This window comes from Egretta garzetta, unplaced genomic scaffold (genome assembly GCF_000687185.1).
Source record: "Egretta garzetta isolate BGI_Z169 unplaced genomic scaffold, ASM68718v1 scaffold1936, whole genome shotgun sequence".
Classification (NCBI taxonomy): Eukaryota; Metazoa; Chordata; class Aves; order Pelecaniformes; family Ardeidae; genus Egretta; species Egretta garzetta.
Genome location: NW_009260050.1, coordinates 26,364 through 33,002, shown reverse-complemented (window position 1 = coordinate 33,002; position 6,639 = coordinate 26,364). Strand labels below are relative to the sequence as shown.

Genomic DNA, 6,639 nt, shown 5'->3' with positions numbered 1-6,639 from the left:
CTGGGGTTGTTTAGTCTGGAGAAGAGGAGGCTGAGGGGAGACCTTATCGCCCTCTACAACTGCCTGACAGGAGGTCTCTCCTCCCTGGTAACGGGCAATAGGACAAGGGGAAATGGTCTGAAGTTGCATCAGGGCAGGTTTAGGTTGGACATTAGGAAAATTTTTTTCACCGCAAGGGTTGTTAAACATTGGAATGGGCTGCCCAGGGAAGTGGTCGAGTCCCCATCCCTGGAGGTATTTAAAAGATGGGTAGACGAGGTGCTTAGGGACATGGTTTAGTGGTGGGATGGCAGGGTTAGGTTAACAGTTGGACTTGACGATCTTAAAGGTCTTTTCCAAACTAAACAATTCTATGATTCCATTCTATGATTACAGTGTAAGTGGGGATATCCATCCACACTGGTGATACTGCCTTCTTGGAAGACACTTTTTAGCAATGATACCTGAACCAACTCTTACTGTTGCCAAACAGTGCTCTTGTCATACTCCTTGTTGTCTTTCCACTTCAAGGCATGCAATGTTTCTTTCCTAACTTCTCTCATGGATCTATTCCAGACAGTTTTGTTCTGGCTTAGCAAAGGGGATGTGAGTTTGGACTATGAATCCTGAGCAAATCCATGACTAATTTAAGTTAAATTCCATAACTAGCCTCTGGAAAATAGAGATGCATAGAATCATAGAATCATTTGGGTTGGAAGGGGCCTTTAAGACCATCAAGTCCAACCGTTAACCTAACACTGCCAAGTTACCACTAAACCGTGTCCCTAAAAATGTATGTACCATGTTGTCAGTGAGTTGTTTCTAGAATAAAAGCAAGCCATTCCCACTGGAATATTTGTGTTTTAATTTGTCTGTGAGATCAAGATGAGGCCTATGTGATCACATTAGGGAAAATTGTTTCCAGGACTGTTAAGCAGGATAAGTTAATAAGCAGCGTTAATGATTTCTCTTGCAGGTATGCTGGAATTCTCCTTGGGATCACAAATTCTTTTGCTACTATCCCAGGAATGGTGGGGCCAGTTATTGCCAAGAACCTCACTCATAATGTAAGACTGCGTACTATTTTGTCAGTTGTTACTTTTTGTCTCCATTGAATTGAAATTCTGTCTTCTCAAGTTTGCAGTCATTGAATGAAATCTGAGTTACATATATAACTTGTACTGTTCCATTGCTGTGAATTACATAATTCCTAACCTCTATTATTCTGATTCTGACTGGGAAAATAAAGGTAAAATCAAAGACCTGTGTAGGACTTGAAAATTTTAGTTACTCACCCTTATATTAGTTTCTCACGTGAAGTGTTGATTTGTAAGGTCAGCATTTGTCAGATGAGTGAGAAACTAGATTCAAATGTGTGAGTTTTATAATGCATCCCTTTGTGTGTACATTACAGGATTAGGACATTCTAAGCTGTGTTAGTTTCACAAGACCCCGAACTTGAACAGTGTTAAATTTGACTTGCAAGATAGTTTAGTCAGAGGGTGATTTGAAGTAGAGAAAAGGGGTAAGAGTTGTGGGGGTTTTTTTATATCAACTATATGAACTATTCTAAAATCTCTTAAGAAAGAAAGATGGGAAGAGTAAGTTTGTTGATACAGTTGAATTTTTGGAGTTAGTCATCACTCCAATGATTTCCTTACAAAGAATATGAAAATATTCATGAATACATGAATCCAAACAAATTAGTTCTTCCAGACATCTTAAAAAGTGGGGTGGTTTTTTTTTATTGGTTTGGGGTTTTTTTTCCCCCCCATACTAAATGTAGTGTTCTGGTATTATTCTGGTTTTTGCAGTAAAATAATTTACAGGTTTGTTACAGTAGTCATCTGGAACTTAAAAAAAAACAAAAAAACCAAAAAAACCCCAAACCTTAAGACATCTACAGATATTACTTCTTTATTTGAAAAGAAAAGAAGAAAAAAAAAAAACAAACCCAAACATACCATAGTTCTTTGCTACCCATGTTTTAAGGCCTTTCACAAATACCAGAGTTTAGGGGATTCCTCTTGAAATCTGAGTAAAGATAGCTACCTTGTTTGGGCTAAAAAGCTTATGATTCTGGAATATCCACATAACAGTCATTAAGAATAGCTTACTGCATAGTGCAGAACACTTCAGCTCTTGGATCACCTGACTTGAAAGCAAGATAGTGTTTTCCTTTGCAGTAACATTCTCTGTGCATTTGTGTAGCCTTCATGCAAATATGAATTTTGATATGAAGGTTCTGCATCTCAGATGATACAATGATCCAGATAGTCTAATGCAATTCTGATAGGACTGTGTAAGCTGTATTAGTAAACTCAAGTTGACTGTGCTGTTGATTTGATCTTTTGTGTTTATAATGCTTTTATGTTGCTATGAAATTATGCTGAATAGCATTTACATTTAAATAGGCAAGACATGTAGCATCATTTTTAAAATTACTTTTTCTTGAGTGTGGAGCTGCAAATTGACTGCATTTTTTTTTCTTCTTTTGACAGAATACTGTGGGAGAATGGCAGACTGTTTTCTATATTGCTGCTTCTATTAATCTATTTGGAGCAATTTTCTTTGCATTATTTGCAAGTGGAGAAGTTCAGGACTGGGCAGTCAGTGGATATCACTTGCATAGAAATTGAAGGAGATGTTGAAATACCAAAGCTGTGCTGAATCCCCATGTGCTAGAATTCTGTGACCAGAAAAGTGCCTTCCCTACTGATGCCTAGGAGTCTTCAGAGCTTTTCAGTTAAACTATTTTATCTGTATATCTTTTGTACTGAAAGTCATTTGACAGCATATGTGTGCTATTTCCTAGCAAGAAACTACTTGGATTAAATAGAATAGTTTCATGCTAGGACTTGATATCAAATATATGATCAGAGACAACATTTTAAATCGTTGTGCTAGGCTCCAACTCTTTCCAGTTTTTAATTAATATTTTCTGAATTAATGTGTAGGCAGATGTTTGTTGATACTGAAATGAGAGGAAAAAGCAAAGTGATTATGTAGCACTGTAAGGAGGAACGGCATGTGAAGAATTGTACCCAAAAAAGTGTTTTGATTTCCATGATGAGATTGATAGGTGTTTTGCTGTTTAAAAGTCTAGAATAGCTCTAGTTTTCTACAATCTTTTATAATGCTTTTATTTTGTCAGTGTTTTAATTGTCTAAGAAATGCACACAATTTTATTCTATTTTACGCACAAATTTTCGATATCTGAACATTCCCAGTTTCATTAATACAGTTTCACAACTGATGCAGCGCAATGAGGAAGTGAAATATACCATTGTGACTGACAGAATAAGCCATGTGTTACTGTTCTGTGGTGCAGGTTTTTTAAATAGGCCTTATTCATCTGTGCAAAGAAGAAGCAGTGCAACTCTGTGGTTTAAATCTAGGCAGTGTGCAGGAGTGAGCTAGAAATAGAATATCTGCATGCTTACCTTAAAATAACTTTCAGTTTGTCAGTTCATTTTTTTGTGTCTTTAAATCAATGCAGTGGAATTATTTCCTCTTGCGTGTATATATATTTGTTAGCTTGTCAGTGTAAATGCAATAAAATAAGGCCAGTGTAGGAAATAATGAGGAAAGTCAGTTCTCTAACAGCCTTGTTTGTTAGTCACATAAAAGTAGAGTAAAAAAGAACTAGTGCAATAACCTGAAACCTGTCAACATAGAATCTGACACTCCAGAGCATCCTTTGCACAACATGCAATTAAATGCCACACAGAAGGATTAAATGAAGTCTATGAAACAGTGGCCTTTTAAAAACAAATGGCTGAATAATCCTGTAGTCACAATGCAAAGGAAAATTCCTGTGCCAAAGATTCCTGGATTGGAGCAATTGGGTAAAAAAGAAAAATCACTGGGCTCTGGGTTTTTCATTTACCACCAATCCAAAAGAAAAGCCCAGTACTAAAGCTGCTCCAGTGGAGCCTACCTTCCTTCATTTCTAGGAAATGGCATCTGCCTCCTCTTTTTAGCTTTAAGAGCCATTTTGTTTTGACCTTCCTTGAAGTGTCATGTTCTCTGGTGGAACTGTGTTTAAATCTGTGTTTGTGTCTGCAGCGTTTCCACAATAAACAGTGTGAAGTTCAGATTAAATTAGTAGTTGTTCAGTGGGAGTATGTTAAAGTTATATTATGTCTTCAGTGTTTCCACAATAAATGGAATTAATATTTACATGTGCATCTGTTGTTGAAAATTACTATCTCCCTGAAGTTAGAACACCATTCTCAAAGTATGCTAAACAAGATTGGTGACTGGATTAAGGGATGGTTAATATTTCCCTGGAAAATTACCTGCTTCAGAAGTTTCTTGTCTAGCTTTACAGGTGAGTACTATCTTCCACCTGACACTGTATTAAAAGGATTAATTTCACTTTGTGTTTATGGAAATTTGTACTCTTTCAGTAGCCTTGGTTAAAAAGGAGGAAAAAAAACCCAACCCATTTTTGGATATAGTTTAAATTAGTTTATGCCTTTGCTTTTCTAGAGATCATGAGCAGGACAACATATGGACAGGATTGCTATTTCACCTGTTCTGAAGTTGAAAACTTCAGCTTCCCATGCTTTTTTAGTCTTTTTCCTTGAAAACAGTTCAGTTGAATATAAAAATTAAAAAATAGATACTTAAGGGAGTAGGTGCAGTAGAAGTGAATGTAGACATTCTCTATCACTGAAATGAGCCTGAACTGGATTCAGTTAAAACTGAATCAATTTTAGGCATATCAACAACTGAGCTGTCTAGATGTTTTTGACCAGCATACTAGAATTTTTGTTTTCTCCTCATCTAATGCACCACTAATACTCATTTTGTACACTATGTGACTTTTAAGTGAGCTTGGAAAGTGGGTCTGAAAATATTCCTATAAATCTTTATATTATTTCTAGGCAACAGGCTATAATTAGCCTAGTAGTACATAACTATCAAAGTATCAAAACATAGGATGGGACTCTTGCTCTCAATTCAGTGAGGCTCTTAACAGGAAACAAACAAAAACCCAATCACTTAAGTTTTACCTTTCTGCATCATGCTTACAAGAAAGAAAATCTGTAGGAAAAAGCTGTTAAATATTTTCTGCAAATCACGATACTGTTTCTATTACATTGCCATGTTTCTGTTTGCACAGCTCTTTCAGCCAGTTCATCTGCTCAGAAACATTTCTCATATTCTGTGTTTTCAGAATTAACAAGGGTTTTGAGTACCTCTCAGCTCAGTTCACCTGTGACACAGGATCTTGACAGAAATTGGACAGGTTTTTTGTGGTGACCGTTTTCCTGAAACAATCCTGTAATTGTTATTTTTTGCTGTATTTCCTTAACAGGTATACCAGAGTAAGAAGTTGTGCTCTCTGTTCCATCAAGAACCCTCTAGTTAGGATGTGCACCTGGAATGAGGAAAGTTGGTTCAAAACCAGATTTCACCCATTTTGCAGCAGGCGCTGAACCGACGATTTGCATGTCTTAGTGTTGCCAGGTATTTTTAAGTGCATTCTCCTCAATGTCTCCTTCTGACACAGTTCTGCTTAAGTATTTTTTGGAACACTTAGTGCAAAGTTCTTCCAGTGTTAGTAACAGAGATGGAATAACTCTTTGCAGAATATCCTACAGCATGTGACATGGGTATTGACCTGAGATCTGAACCGCAGTCTTTTACAGACTGGAGAAGTGCCTTCATCAAGCTTTTCAAAAGAGGAAAGGCTGCAAAGTAATGGGTGTGTTTTTTCAATTCACTGTTTCTTTGCTCCAAGGGTACCAACTGTCAGTCATGCACCTTAAAGAAGTCTGAAGTATTTGACACCCAAAAATATGACTTATGTAGGCTTTTTAATGCTAAACCAGTGAAGGTTTATATAACTCTCTGTAAGGCATAGGCACCTGTACACGGTGCTTCCCCATCTACATGTTCCTCTGTAACTGGTAATGACTGTATTTGCTATGTGAAAGGGTCATCTTAGTTAATTTCCCAGAAGTTGAATTGTTCCTGTGATATATTTTTTTTTCTGGCTTTTCTCAATAACTTACTCACTTATTTGCCAATTTCTCTTCTTCTACTTTCTGGGAATGTTTGATTTCATGATAAATGAACTAAACTTTGAGTTTAACAGGTCTTCCAATGTTTTCAGCATTTGCCAGGATGGAAAGCTGTGGGTGAGGAAGCCTACACATTATGAAGATGAGCAAGACAAAGTTTGTACAGAAAGGTAGTGTCTTCTGTTAGATCACTTTGAGCATCTGGGAAAGAGAGACATGTTTTTAAACTTCAGACCTCCTCTTTTTCATTGAGCTCAACCATCACAACTACAACACTGCTATTGTGTTTTGTAAGCTGTTACAGTGAGTAGCATCGTAAGAGGGTCTTCCATTTCTCCTGTGTGCCTCTATCTCAAAAAGCCAAATGTCTATTCTTAAGTCACATGATTTAAGAGCAATCAAATAAAACAAAATTAATCAAAATGATTCTCACTCAAACAGTTGTTGGCTGGCCAAATCCTTTTCTGAGACCTGTCAGTAAAGACACTGTCTCTATTAGTACGAGGACACTGGCCTGAGTTGTTATACTGAAGAGGCTATGTCTGACTTGAAGCTAAGGGAAGGCTATAATTTTACATGAATGATTTGGTATTAATACATTTTGCTATTACCATGCCTACTGGGA

General features: G+C 36.8%; 1 long non-coding RNA gene across 1 annotated transcript; it reads left to right on the top strand.

Annotated features, from left to right (window-relative positions):
• The first annotated feature begins 961 nt into the window (after window positions 1–961).
• Window positions 962–6,439, top strand: LOC118452518. Its single transcript, XR_004842315.1, has 3 exons — window positions 962–1,046; window positions 2,481–4,312; window positions 5,306–6,439. It is a non-coding gene; the product is annotated as an uncharacterized LOC118452518 (long non-coding RNA).
• The last annotated feature ends 200 nt before the right edge of the window (window positions 6,440–6,639 follow it).